This window comes from Misgurnus anguillicaudatus, chromosome 18 (assembly GCF_027580225.2).
Source record: "Misgurnus anguillicaudatus chromosome 18, ASM2758022v2, whole genome shotgun sequence".
Classification (NCBI taxonomy): domain Eukaryota; kingdom Metazoa; phylum Chordata; class Actinopteri; order Cypriniformes; family Cobitidae; genus Misgurnus; species Misgurnus anguillicaudatus.
In genome coordinates, this window is record NC_073354.2 from 29483618 (window position 1) to 29499452 (window position 15835).

Below are 15835 nucleotides of genomic sequence, written 5' to 3' on the forward strand. Positions count from 1 at the left end.
TTTCTTTATCCTGCTTAAAAAATATTCTGGCAAAGACTTTTCGGTTAGCGCGACCAAACACACACACACACTAAAGTTGTTTAATCTCCCAGCCAGTATGTTTTTTTTTTTTTAATAGGAATTGCTTCACAAGCACGTTTTCCCTCAACATACAACATACAGTCCAACAGCTCATTCTGCACCATTCTCGAAGTTCCCACAGTGGTATTCTCGTGGGTGCTTTTTTAAACTCCATAAGCAACGATGTCGACCAAGCCACAGAATATACCGGATTACCTGAGCTCTCGCCCTCATCATGTCCACGCACCACAATATTTTGTGAAGTCAAACAGGGAAATCAATAAAAGTCATGACTTATTACATCATATCCTGCTAGCCAACTTCATTTGCTATAAGAAGTGGTGGAAGCACACAGACTGCAATCATTTGACTCCATTTGTCGATCTTGTCCAAGCCTTTTAATCCTTTATTTATTCTTCAACTGTACGCCTTGTAAAGGGTGATTTTGTAAGGATAAAATTTTATTTTTTATCTCAAGATATTTCGCTTGCTTCCACTGATCAGGACTGTAACTATCAATCTGCATCGAGGTTATGAGACTCTGAGAACGATCCAATCACATGAGGTCAAAAACTTGAAAAAACAACATTGGCCCTGTCCCAAATGGCAAACTCCGGACTTGTGGTCCTCCTCAGAGTAGTCCAGACTTTAGGGGCCCTTGATGAGAGTCCACGTGGGTGCACCGGAGTCGTATTTTAGGACAGACCCGAGCGTCACACCGGAAATAGGTAGAGAAGTTGCCCGTCAGTGTGAACTCCTCCCTTCCGTCGTCTGATTGGTCTAATTGCTCTTTCGCAAGGAATTCTGGGTTGGTAAAGTGCGCGAAGCCTGCTGCAGTGTGGGCTTTGCTGAAGACCGCATCAAGGGGGCAAAGGAGGCGCTGATGAGCACACTTCAAAGCGTAAAAATGACAGATGGGACACCCTACGGACTCGCAGACTAAGCGAGCACGTGCAATTTAAGACCACGGGACCAAAAGTCCACATGAAGTGCGCCATTTGGGACAGGGCCATTGATTTGCTAACAATAAAAGTGGGAGGGTTTGGGGCGCAGCAAGGCAGATCTGAAACCAGCCAATTAGGGCTCAGCCTCAAGTCACATGCTTTTACCACATTGATTGACCTACATACACACTCATTTGGGTGGTGCCCCAGACACACACACACACAACAAACTCCGTTTGGATTTTTTTAACAAATTATAACATGACTAACAGTGAAATAGTACATCCAAATTATTTTATTTTGTACTCATTTGCACTATATATTTAACTTTTTGGTAACATGTTAAAGGTCCTGTTCTTCCTGTGTTTTTAATGCTTTGATTGTGTTTACAGTGCGCAATATAACATGTGTTTATGTTTTACGTGTAAAAAACGCGGTATTTTTCACACAATTAACTTATCTGTATAGCGCTGTTTTCACTGTCCTAAAAACAGGCTGATGTCTTCCTTGTTCTATGAAGTCCCTCCTTCAAAAATACATAACAAGTTCAGATTGTGTAGTTTGTTTAGTGTGTTGTGATTTGACAGCAGCTTAGCTTAGCAGAGCCGTTTGAGCTGGCAACTGATGTATTCCTGTGGGCGGAGTTTAGCCCAAACTCTTTTATTGAAGTCATAAGACTTCTGTTAAAGTAAATATATCGCCTGGCATTGAACTTTGAGCTTTATCCTTTTGTAGGTATTATTTATGCTCTAACAGCAACATTACACACTAACTAAAAATGTATTAATGGGATCAGAAAGAACGTGACCTTTGACCAGCAACCACTGGCTGGCAATTACATACAAATTAACTACTAGGTAACTGTGGGGTGGAAAGGGAAAAATTCAAATAAAATTTCTCACACCTTCCCATCATCTGTGGTTCTAATTTAGAGCACTGTGGTTCCATTTCTAACTTTTGCAAAAACCCACATCTACCTTTGCATTAGAGTCAGAGATTACAAAAGCTTTAGTTTAATGTATAGACATACAGATAAAACAACAAATATAAAGTAACAATACACCAAGCAAAATATGTTTATAAAGTAGCATTAACCTGTGATAATAAAAGCTGTAAAAGTGTTTGTTATCAAGTTCATAATATCTAATGCATTGTGTTGCATTGCTAGGTCATGTTGATCAAATCACTTGAGTGTTTGTTTTTGTGGTGATATTGTGGTTTGATAAACATACACTGATGCATACACAAACATACACATAGCTCAGTAAATACCACTACTACAAACAAACTGAATATCTATTTTAGCAATGAAATAATTGGGGTGTTGATGAGACCGGTAAGACAGCAGTGTTGTGTTAATCTGAATGTTAACATAAATACACACAGAGAGTAGTTCTTATGCTTCTTTACTCGCCTCACTTGCACACAACACACTTAGTTTCAGGAGCATACACAGTATATACGACGGGCATACCAAATACATAAACTGTGTCAGTGATGCCTGAACTGAGCCATTAAGTGCATACACTATAGCACAACTTAAATGAAAAATCCATTTTTCTTTTATTCCTTTTATAGAAAACATCATGGTTACTTATTTCTTAAACTGAAACTAAATGTTTATATATAGAATACATGAGAAAGTAATGTAGCAGAAACAGCGGGTAAAGGGGACCAATGATCACACCTATAAAAACCAGAATAGCTCAAATGTGTGAGGACAATAAATAAAGAAAATTAATAAATATATTTATAATATACAGTATCACTTAAGCATGTTGTTTTAAATTAAAAGTGATTACACAAATAATAGTAAACCATGATAAAGCATTATCTGTTTGTGTAGTATAAACTCAATGAGTAACATTTGATAATAACCAAGATCAGATAACACCGTGTGCAGATCTGTTGACCACACAGTCTAACCACTTTCCACCTTCACCCATCAGTAGTGTGAACTTTCCTGCATCACGAGCCCCAGACTCATCTGACACCATCTACAGAAGGGACTTTTCTTGCAACATGGGGCAGAACTTGCAACATTAAAATTCTTATTTAAGATATTTTATGTAGAAATTTGTGGACCGGTTGTTATGTTACCTTTGTTAACATTTCTTGTAGGTTCACAGTCACACAAATAGGAAAGGGGTACAGGACATACATACAACCTCTATAGTGCACATCATGGTTTTCCCACAGACCTGTGATGTCACTTGTTCCTCATTGTAATAAACCTATGTGGTTTGTGTATTGGAAAACGTACAGCCCCACATAAACATGCACGCACCTTATAAAGCGCACAGCATCAGTGAAGTGATCATACTCAATACGACCTGCCGCAGACAACACAACAAAATCTACTGACTAACAACAAACAAAGACTCCAACATGAGGCTCTCGGGTTGCAACCCTGACTTTAACCACTAGGACTTTTTGGGTACCTTTTAAGAAGGTCCTAATATGTATCATTTAGGTTCAGATATGTATATTTGATGTACAAACCCAATTCCAAAAAAGTTGGGACACTGTACAAATTGTGAATAAAAACAGAATGCAATGATGTGAAGTTTCAAATTTCTATTGGTGGTTTCAGCAGTAACATAAACAAACGGCTTTCGTGGTCATCACGTAACTTCCGGTAAACTCCGTGAAGAATAAATAACAACAAAGTCCTTTTAAAGTTGCAGTGTGTGAATTTTAGCAGCATCTAGTGGTGAGGTTGCGAATTGCAACCAACGGCTCAGTCCACTGCTCGACCCTCGCTTTTGAAACACATAGAGAAGCTACGGTAGATGCCATTGTCCGTTAAGGGCTTCTGTAGAAACGTGGCTGGACAAAATGGCGGCTTCCATGTAAGGGGACCCTCTGTGTATGTAGATAAAACGTCTCATTCTAAGGTAATAAACACGTAACGGTTCATTATGAAAGGTCTTTATACACCCCTGATAATATAGTTTTGTATATTATTTTGCATTTCTGTCAAGAGATCTTTCTCAAAATTACACACTGCATCTTTAAAGTAGTTTATTTATATAACAAGTAAAATAAACAACACGTAGATTATATAGGAACCCAAAACATTTGTTATTTTCGACGAGGTATTTTTTTAAGAGTTCAGTTTCAGCAACTAGTCAGACCATTAAACAAACAGAAACCGGAAGTAAAGTTCAGACCAGACACTTATCGCGTCACCGCACGTGCGCCCGATAAAACGGTCTATATTTTATTCAGAATACAACATAAATGACATATAAAAAGTTTAAACTGAGAAAATGTATAATTTTAAGGGAAAAATAAGTTGATTTGAAATGTCATGGCATCAAGGCCATGTTTACCACTGTGTGGCATCCCCTCTTCTTTTTATAAACTGTCTTAGGTCTTCTTTGTCGCACCTTCCTCTTTATGATGCGCCAAATGTTTTCTATGGGTGAAAGATCTGGACTGCAGGCTGGCCATTTCAGTACCCGGATCCTTCTTCTATGCAGCCATGATGTTGTAATTGATGCAGTATGTGGTCTGGCATTGTCATGTTGGAAAATGCAAGGTCTTCCCTGAAAGAGATGACGTCTGGATGGGAGCATATGTTCTTCTAGAACTTGGATAAACCTCTTAGCATTGAAGGTGGTGCCTTTCCAGATTGTGTAAGCTGGCCATGCCACACGCACTCATGCAACCCTATACCATCAGAGATGCAGGCTTCTGAACTGAGCGCTGATAACAATTTGGGTTGTCCTTGTCCTCTTTAGTCCGGATGACATGGCGTCCCAGTTTTCCAAAAAGAACTTCAAATTTTGATTCGTCTGACCACAGAACAGTTTTCCACTTTGCCACAATCCATTTTAAATGAGCCTTGGCCCACAGAAAATGCCTGCGCTTCTGAATCATGTTTAGATATGTATTATTTTTTGACCTACAGTATAGAGTTTTAGCTGGCAATGGCGAATGGCACGGTGGATTGTGTTCACCGACAATGTTTTCTGGAAGTATTCCTCACCCCATGTTGTGATTTCAATTACAGTAGCATTCCTGTATGTGATGCAGTAGCGTCTAAGGGCCCGAAGATCACGGGCACATCCAGTATGGTTTTCCAGCCTTGACCCTTACGCACAGAGATTGTTCCAGATTCTATGAATCTTTAGATGATGACTTCAAACTGTTTGCAATTTTTTTCTGAGAAACTCCTTTCTGAATTGCTCCACTATTTTGTTGCCACAGCATTGGAGGAATTGGTGATCCTCTGCCCATCTTGACTTCTGAGAGACTCTGCCATTCTGAGAGGCTCTTTTTATACCCAATCATGTTGCCAATTGACCCTTATAAGTTGCAAATTGGTACTGACTAGGGATGCACCAATACCGATACTGGTATCGGGTATCAGCCTCGATACCACATTTTCTAAAGTGCTCGTACTCGTTAAAAGTCCCCAGATACCTGGAATCGATACCACGGTCTGAGAAATGTTTATGTTTGAGCGGCGTGTAAGCGGTTAATACCTCGTGTTGTCCAAAGAGGCAGAGTTTACAACAAACTGGAAAACTAGTCCCTTGTTTTGTTTTTTTTTTTTGTTAAATTATATTACTAAGCTGTTACCTGTAAATTTAAAACATGTTTTTTTTTAAGTAATCGGTATCGGCAAGTACTGAAATGCAAGTACTCGTACTCGTACTCGTATTCAAAAAAGTGGTATCAGTGCATCCCTAGTACTGACAGAATTGTTCATCTGACAGGAAGTTTCGTTTTATCAGGTATGTGCGTGTACCATATTTTTCCACTGCCAGCACAACTAACATGGCAGGGCATCTCCGAGTTCAAGGTCAGGTTCAAGGAAGGTACATATATCTAGCAAAATAAAAATCTGATCATTTTCTTTCTGTAGTTGTAGTTGTCTTTTGAATTGCACAAATAAAAGCCTATACAGGCATTATAGACAACAACTACATTTCTGTTGCAAGCACTATTTTAACACCGCTAATAAATAAAGCTAACCATATCCTGCTTCAAGCCTGTGTGGTTTTAAAGCAAAGGGTTTCAAAGATTTCAGCAATGTTGAATTACAAAGTCAGAATTACAACCTCTTTTTTCTTTTTCAGCCTCCCAAGGCCCCTGATGAGTGCTGATTTTTCCAATAATAGAATCCAAATGCAAGGTGCACAAGCTTTTTAGTGTTTGACATAAAAACAGTGATTGATATGAAGGTATATTTACTTAATGATAACAATAGAACAGTTATAGTTTGTTATGCCTTAGATTGCTAAAATTTTTACAAAAATAACATGCATGAGGTGTACTAATGAATCCTTTTCTTTTTTGTGTTTGGTTAATGACATGTTTAGCGCCTGGATATGAGCTATATGAATGTTCTGATGACATCTTCTGACTCACTTTTGCCATGACATTGACAAAGTCTTCCAGAATGCTAAACCAATTCAAGCAGTAAGTGATATATATAACAAAAGTAAGTAAATATGATAAAAGTAATACAGTTGCTTAACAATTATTTTATTACCCCAAAACCTTTGTTTTGCCTCCCATGCCCAGAAAGCCTGGTGTCATGAGCCCCCCCCCCCCCCCCCAATTCCTTACTGACCAAAAATAGTTGAATAAATAAAGTATATATTTTCTCCAGTAGCCCATAGTTCTTCTTACTTGTCATGGTTGCATGATGAAGTGAATCTTTCTCAGCCATGCTCGAAGCTTTTCAGAACAGAGCTCGACGAGGACCTCTGCTGGCAAAAGTGAGGGAAAATCATCTTAAAGGTAAAAATAAATTAATTAATGGATTGATGAATAAATTAATGACGTAGTATATTAAATACATGACAACAATCTGTTCCGTTGCATATTCCTAGTAACTTTAAACAATAAAGGTAAAATGTTGTATTGTGGATGTGGACATTTATTGTTTGTAAACAAATTAAACTCAAGAATAAGGAAGTAAATAAATGCACCCTACTGAAAAATCCAGCTTAGACCAGCATAAACTGGTGAGCTGTTTTAGCTGGTCTCCCTCTTGATTTTTTAGCTGTTTTTGCTGGTGTAGCAAGCTGGTCTAGCTGTGTTTTGGTCACTTTTTAAGATGGTCTAGCTGGACTATGTTACTTGAAGTCGGCTCTTAAAGGACAATATACCCGATTATGCTATTACGTCACTACTATACACTTTTTTCAGGACGTTCTTGCAACCCAGTGGCAACTTGGCCATGAACCAGTAGTGGGTTGCAGTGGGGAATTTAGCAAATTGGGGGTCCAATTTGTAAAAAAAATGAGGCAAAAAAAGTTATTATTAAGTTATTAAAAATTATTAAGATAATTTATAAGCAGAGAAGAAAATATAGATATGAAATGTTTGTTTGTTTGAAAGCAGAGGTTCTGTTCTTTCATTTGATATATTTGTATGTTTATATATTTTTAGAAGAACATTTTCCTGGAAGGCATTTTGTGAAATTTTTGTAAAATCACAAAAAATGCCCGCAGCCAACAGAAAAAAAGGTTAGCGGGGAATGAGTTAATAAGACTTACTCCACAAGCTGTTTATCGATTGCTGAAAAGATTGTGATTATACATTTATAATTGTATTTAATTTTTTACATATCTATTCACAAATAAACTATACAAAAGAAACTTTGTCAGATTTGTAATTTAAACAAAAACTATTAACAACTAAGTCACCAAGGGGTGGGCGGTATGATCAAAAATCTATTTCACGGAATGAGTCATTTTATTTCACGGTAATGGTATATTTCACGGTATACTTTTTTTAGTTTTTATTGTTTTTGGAATATAAAAATTTGCAGAAATTTGCCACTCACTAGCTTTTAACTAAATGCTCACAACAGTTTTAAAATATGGGCAAGTTATAGTCAGTGTCCCCAGAAGATAACAACCGATGTCTTGATAGACAGAATCTTGTTTTTAAATCAGTTATTCATTTTATAGACTTTTGAAACTATGCATTGTATTTTGTGTTGCATACAGTAGCCTACATTAAAAATAGGTAATATGTAAAATGAACAGGTATGAATATATGCACAAACCTACAGGCATAATAAACACCTGTATATGAGAGATGGATCTCTAAATATGGATATTATAAATATGACAGGTGCTATGAGGCGATGACCATTGCACTTTGCTTTCTATAAGACCTTAACCTTTGAGTCTCTTTCCCGTCTTTTTTAATCAAAGACGTTTCTATTATAAGCAAATGGTGCGTCAAACTACATCGCTCCAGTAGCGCACGTGTCACTGATATAAACACAAGTTTTGTCTTAGCTTGCTTATTAAAGTTCAGAAAACTTTACAGCTATTAGCATTATGTGCGAGAAGAGCTTTCTTTATTTGGCGTCGCAGCTCCTTGCGTGTGCATCGAGAGACCTCACGCGAGAGACCTGATTTACTTTGGGGAGAACATTAAATGTAATGCGGAGGATTTTTATTTTCTGGGTGGATTATCAAGACTATTGGTCCTCCTAGTTGTCAATCAGGAGGGTTGCGCAATTGCATTTTTTTTAAAAGTCGAGAAGGCGGTTCTTTTCTAAAATTCTCCGCTACACCTTTAATGAAAGCCAAACGGCACAGACACATTAAACATGTTTATTTGGCAATGCATTACTCATTATTTTTTGAGTATTTTTGTTTTCTTTCTGTGTGAATTGCACAGTCTATCACATCAAATACTTTTGGGTGGTTTCCCGGACAGGGATTAGCTTAAACCAGCACTAGGCCTTAGTTTAATAAGAAAATAGCTAGTTTTAACAAACATACCTTACTAAAAACATTACTGGCGTGCATTTTGAGACAAAACAGAGGGCACTGATGGATTTTAAGATATGCCTGTGCAAGTTGTTATCAGTTTGGACAGTTCTTATATTTATTTTAGTTTAGGATTAGTCTAACAGAAATGCAGTTGTTTTAATACCTAAAGGGGCATTAAATTGTGAAGTTCTCAAGACAACTAAAACTTATAAATAATCAGTTTTATTGGCTAGGTATACTTTAAGGAGTGGTTTCCCAGATAGCTATAAACTGATTATTTATAAGTTTTGGTTGTCTTGAGAACTTCACAATTGAATGCCCCTGTAGGTATTAAAACAACTGCATTTTTGTTATGACTGGGCCACTCCATCAATAACACTACAGACTCTCAAGCACTACACTCTGGGTTATTTTCAACCCAGCGTTGGGTCAAAAAGGGACAAACATGGCCACCTTGATTCAGTTAACCCAGAAAATGTTTATATTGGACCACCCAGCAATGGGTTAAAACATCCCAGCATTTTGGTTGAAACCACCCACCATACTGTAGGTTAAATAACAACACAACAGGTTGTGTTCTTTCCTTTTTGACCAAACGCTGGGTTGAAAATAACCTACAGGAGTTAACCACTTCAAGCACTATGTGGTTTCAAATAATGAGCTGTCACTTGTTCCTAGATGGACAAAACAAAGGTAAGTGGTAGAGAAAGCTTTTAAAGTCTTTATTTACAATGAGAAAGAACTGAGTGCCAAAAAATGTATTAAACTCAGCAGGACTGTGACCCTCCAGGACCAAGAATGTCCACCCCTGATCTAAAGTCTTACCAATCGTATTTAATTGATTTCAATATAACATGATTAACATGGCACTGTTGTGTTCTCTATTAATCTAAATGTTTAAATAACACACAGAGAGTTGCTCTCATGCAGGCTTCTTTACTCACATCACGTGCATACAACACACTTAGTTTAAGAAGCAACCAGTTTATATGGTTTTAAAGACCATGGTTATTTTGTGGTTACCATGGTAAACATAAACTGTTCCGGCGAATTTATTAGTTTCATAAAATGTAACATTGTTACCTGTCATCCAAACAGATGCTATGTCTAAATGAATATATATAAATGATGGGTGTTGAGGAAGTGATGTAATGGAAACAGTGTTTAAGAGGGACCGGACCACAGCTCACGCATGAAGACCAGAATAGCCAAAATGTGTGAAGACAATAAACAAAGACACTTAACTAAGAAAAATGAATGTAAAGAAACTTACAGTATTACTTATGCATGCTCTTTAAATATAAAACTGATTACATAGATGTTAGCACACTATGACAAAACATCTGTTTGTGTAGTATACATTTAATGAGTGTCCAGATCTGTTAACCACACAAATTTTTGTCTAACCTTTCCACCAACGTGTTCAGTTTCCTGCATCTCGAGCCCCAAATTAATCTTATAGCAACATAAAGGGACTTTACTTGCAATGCATTGCACTTGAGAACATGGGGCAGAACTTGCAACCTCAAAATGCAGATGATTTTATGCAACAAACTGGCTTGATTTGTGAGTGTGCTCTTCATGATGGTTGTTCCCAAATCTAAAGACTCTTTTCTTAAAATGTGCATGGCAAAGAAACTACATCAGACCCAGTTGTCAGGTTGCAGTTGTAAGCAATTTAGGCAGGTTCACAAAAATGGGGAGGGGTACAGGACGTACAACTTCTACAGAGCACATCATGGTTTTCCGCCAGGCCTGTGATGTCAATTGTTCCTCATTGGACTGAACCTTGAGGTTTGTGTAGTGGAAAATGTACAGCCCCACTCGTGGAGCACACCTTATAAAGTGGACGGCGTCGGTGAGGTGATCAAGCTCAAGACGACCTGCCGCTGACAACACAACAAAATCTACTGACTTACAACAATTAAAGACTCCAACATGAGGATTCACTGCATCTTCATCGCCTGTCTCGCTCTCTTTGCACTCTGCTCACTGGCAGTCTCCCAAAGTTCGTATTTTTCTTATTTCTTATTTTACAGATGGCTTTAAAAAATTGCTCCAATTTTATTTTGAAATCATTTTTATTTCCTTTTAGTTTCTGAATACACAGAACGTACTGTTAATAATAACATATTTTTGTCACTGTACATCACTTGTTTTCTTAACCTTGATTTTTTTGTTTACAAATTATGGCTTAAAATTTTAAATAATCAATATTTCTGTATTTTTTTTAGACGCTCAAGGTCCTGATAAATGCTGCTTTTCTTTTACCAATGTGAGACTTCCTGTAAAGCAGGTTGTCGGTTACCATACAACTCATTTTGAATGCCACATGAGTGGAATCATGTAAGTTTCTTTTGTTGTGTGTTAATTAAAATAAATAGCAATTGTGTATCTGTGATGTGAAGTCAAAAATCATTGATCAATCTTTTTGAAAATGCAGATTCATCATGAAATCTGGAAATGAGATCTGTGCTGACCTGAACGAGAGATGGGTTCAGAAACTGAAGAGCCGAGTGAATGCTCGTTTAACCTGAAAGAATAGACAGAGGCTGGGTAGCAATTAAGATTTAACTTTAACTTTTCAGTCATTTTTAAGTCTTTTTTATTTTAAGTAAAGAAACTAAATTTACCTCCACAATGCTGTTTATCGACTGCTGAAAAGATTGTGATTATACATTTAAAGCAAATGCAAATGTACAATTTTAACATAACTATTCACAAATAAACTATACAAAAGGCATTTTGTCAGAAGTGTAATTTTTTGAAAACAGAAGTTAAAGAAGGTATGATGACAAAATTTTCAAAAACCCCTAAATTTATCACATGACTAGACAGAGCAGAAATGTACAAAGATACCTGGATTATAAAAATCTGTTGAGGATTGAGAAAGTTATGATATTTTTAAAATTAGAAATCAGAGGAAAAAGTTAAATATGAATGTCAATGGAAGGGGTGTGTGACCGAAAATGCTGCTTATTCACATGTTTTTAACTTTCTCATTTTATCAGATATTTGGATGAAATTTGAACAGAAGGTAGAATTTTGTTAGTTCTTTCAAATTAAATTAAACATTTACAGTTTTAGTTGGAACCGGCATCAAACAAACTTTAGTTGGAATGGGCATAGGGTGGCCATTCGTGCCAATTCCTCCGGACACATCCCGAACATGTTTTCAGTTCAAGTCGCATTGCTCGACCGCATATGTCAGCGAGGTTCTTACATTTCAGTTAAAATACATTAGAAAATTAAGATGTATTTCTTTTAAGACATACAATCCTTGTAGTTTTTGAAATGTAAAGGTTGCTTTTCTGAAATTGAACCCGAAATATGAAATCTTGATGACGTATGCGGTCGACCAACGCGACTTCCGGAGAACGCACCCGAAAACATGTTCGGGACGTGTCTGGCGGAACTGGCACGAATGGCCACCCTAAATGGGCATCAGACCCATGGTAACCATGGTTTTTAGAACAATGCCTACAGTTCTGATGCTCTGACAGGACATGCACTGTATGTGTTGAAAAGTGGTGGGGACACAAGATCAAATGAAAAAACAATACACCAGAACGGGAAACTATTGAATAACGGTGCATCAAAATGGCCATAGCATAGGCCAGTCAACAACACCAAAATACTCAGCATAAATCCCTCAATAATGTCGACTGCACAGTCAGTCCCTGCAACACCAGCTCAACCGAACAGTGCTAAAGCACCATACTGTAGAAAATAGCAGCACGTTAAGTCAATGATTACAATGAAATTCATTACATATGTAAAAGAAAACACACCATAAAACGCAACATATGTGACCCTGGACCACAAAACCAGTTGTAAGTCGCACAGGTATCACTTGATTTTTCAGAACATTTTAACCAAATGCTTTCAAAAAAGGGTGGAGACAAAATCAGCCATTTCAAAAAGTGGTGGGGACATATCCCCAGTGTAAATGACACCTATGCCTGTTTACCACTCAATTCCTCAACTACACCATTAGCTTGCCTGTAAAATATCAAATTTATGTGAAAAATTCACATAAATTATGATCTAAATTTGATTTAAATTGTTTTTAGATATTGATCTAGATGTTATGTGTTAAATTCGACCATCAGGTGTTTAGAAAAAACATGAAACAATTACAGTTTAGGAAATAGATCATTTTGACCAGCAGAGGCCCCTAGAGACCCATTTATTTCATTAATGTAGCCAACTGCTCAAATCACTACTTTAGTGATACATTGTGTGAATTTATGTTTATATAAACATTAGAAAGGACATTAAAAATAAATATTATTTTAAATAGTAGACCCTACTGAAAAATCCAGCTAAGACCAGCATAAGCTGGTGAGCTGGTTTTAGCTGGTCCCCAGCTTGGTTTTAGCTGGTTTTGCTGGTGTAGGAAGCTGGTTTTGCTGGTGTAGCAAGCTGGTCTAGGTGTGTTTTGGTCACATCTTAAGCTGGTCTAGCTGGACTTAGCTGGTCATGCTGGAATACCAGCTGGCCCACCAGCATGACCAGCTTTGTCAGGCTGGGAGGACCAGCATAAACCACCTTAAACCAGCTAAAACCAGCTAAAACCAGCTACCAGCTTATGCTGGTTTTAGCTGGATTTTTCAGTAGGGGAAAGTTTTGTAGTTTTTGATGAATTTTGAAATGTCTGGTTTCTACAAAATGCCACAGAAATTTGACTGAATGTGTGTGTGTGTGTGTGTGTGTGTGTGTGTGTGTGTGTGTGTGTGTGTGTGTGTGTGTGTGTGTGTGTGTGTGTGTGTGTGTGTGTGTGTGTGTGTGTGTGTGTGTGTGTGTGTAGCTGGTAATTTGTGGGAACCAATTGTCCCCATGAGGAAACAAGCTTAGGCTATGTTTACATTAATGCGTTTATCCTTTAAAACGCGTTACTTTTGCTACGTTTACGCCTTTCATCTACACTACATCACCGTTTTCGACCCTCATAAACGGAGTCGTTCGTAAACGCTGTAGACCCTGTTTTAGTTTGAGAACTCAGACGTTGCGCTGCAGTGTAAATGAACGTAGACCGAGTCTTATGTAAACGAACAGCTGATGTTAATGTGACAGCGCATCATTTTCAAATTAAAAATTATTTTATTCAGTTAAATGGAGGTTTTGCCAAAAATAGTAAACATCTACCAACCAGCTATTATAAACGCTATATCGGATTGTTTTAACATGTATCCTTATAGATAATGTCTATTTTATATTTATGTTTGAGTGTTGCTGGGTTTGAATATTGTTGTAATGTTGTTTATGTTTTGTTTAAATTTAGTTAGCTCATTACGAAGATAGACTGTAATTTTAAACGCCATATAGGGCGTTGTAAAGGCCAATATGAAGGGAGAATTGTAATGGGTCAGACATTATTTTCGAGTTTAATTTAAGTTTTGTTTTCTACTTTAAAATTAATTTCGTTTCAGATAATTTGTCTCTTAATTTTAATCAAAGTTTTGTTGATACGTCTTGTGAATATAAATTAATAAAAACAATAAACTCAACAACGTCATTAATATTTAATGCTTGTTTAGCTGTTATAGCGCTCCTAGCTAGTTCTGTGTTGCTAGCGGAGGACGTGCACGGACCTCGCACACTTTTAAAAATTAATGCAATAAGCCTTTCTGTAGGCTAAAGCTATACTTCACCTCTTACTTTTTTTGATTGAAGTTTGCATTTGCTGAAATTTATTTTTGCTTTAAGTTCGTTTAGTACTGTTCACTTGAATGCTTTCTTTTTAAATCATAAAGACCTTTCTGTTTAGTTATAAAATCAAAATTAGCCTATTAATCATATTAATATGTTGTAGGGGTAGAACAGTATAAGACTTTCCCAAACACATTTTTATATGTTCAAAAATATTGTCTGTTGCAGTTGCCAGCAAAGGACCCATGAATTTTTGTCAATATCACACCTAGGCTGCATAAATGAGCAACGGTAAGCTATTAAGTTATTTTACACTTTTATGCGCATGCCCAGTTACGTGATTGGTCATGTTTCATGCGTTTATGGTGGTTTATAGTGTGGATGAAGATTCTTTTTAAAATGCCAGTATAAACGAGGATCGTTTTCATTTTAAGATGCCGTTTTAAAACGCAAATGCTCTAATATAAACAGGGCCTTATAAATAAATAAAAAATAGTTTTTGAACCATAAACCATGTGAACACATTGTATTAGACCAAAGCACTCTTATGTGTTTATTTAAAAAAAAGCATGATATTATTTACAGTTAATGTAATAAATCATTTTCTTTAAAAAAAAATAGGTTTCAAAGTCTTGAGGTTTGCAGTGGGAATTAACTACTGCTGGTGTTTGTCACGATAGTAGGCTAGTAGTAATCGTGACAGTTAACTAATTTTTGATCAAACAGGTTTTTTTTGCATTTCATGGGTATTGGACAGCTTTTGTCAGGAATCAGGAAGACAGAACCCAAGCGCAGACAGCAGTTTCACAAAAGACACTTTTATTAACAACCAAAACAGGAAAACAAAAACCCATGAGGGGGCAAACAACATAAACAAGATACTTAACACTAGACAGATCAAACCCTAAACTTGAATATAAACTAGACAATAATGACAATAGACTTGGACTTGGACTTGGACTTGGCAACAGAACAAACTTCTAATATGAAAGGTACAAAACAAACGGGACAGGACAGCAAACACAAGGGCATTAAATAAAGGAGCAAATCAAGAAGGGAACAGGTGACAATGATCAAACAATAACAGGATGATTACCGAGGAGATGAGGTGGTGAGGTCATGAGACGAGACACGCAAGCACACAGCCCAAAGAAAAGGCCATGTTAGCACACAAAACATGGGTCTGTCATGATCCTGCCTCAAACCAGAGTAGAACAAGGACAAGAGGGCAGAATCATGACAGCTTTTGTGCTGGGAATCATCAGCTGTATCTGGCAACCCTGCCTCACAGAATTGTTGACACACATATGCCATGGACCTTTGGTGGAATGGCTAACATCAATACTCAAAACAACCTGCCACTGACAACACAACAAAATACACAGATAACAACGACCACAGACTCCATCATGAGGCTTCACTACA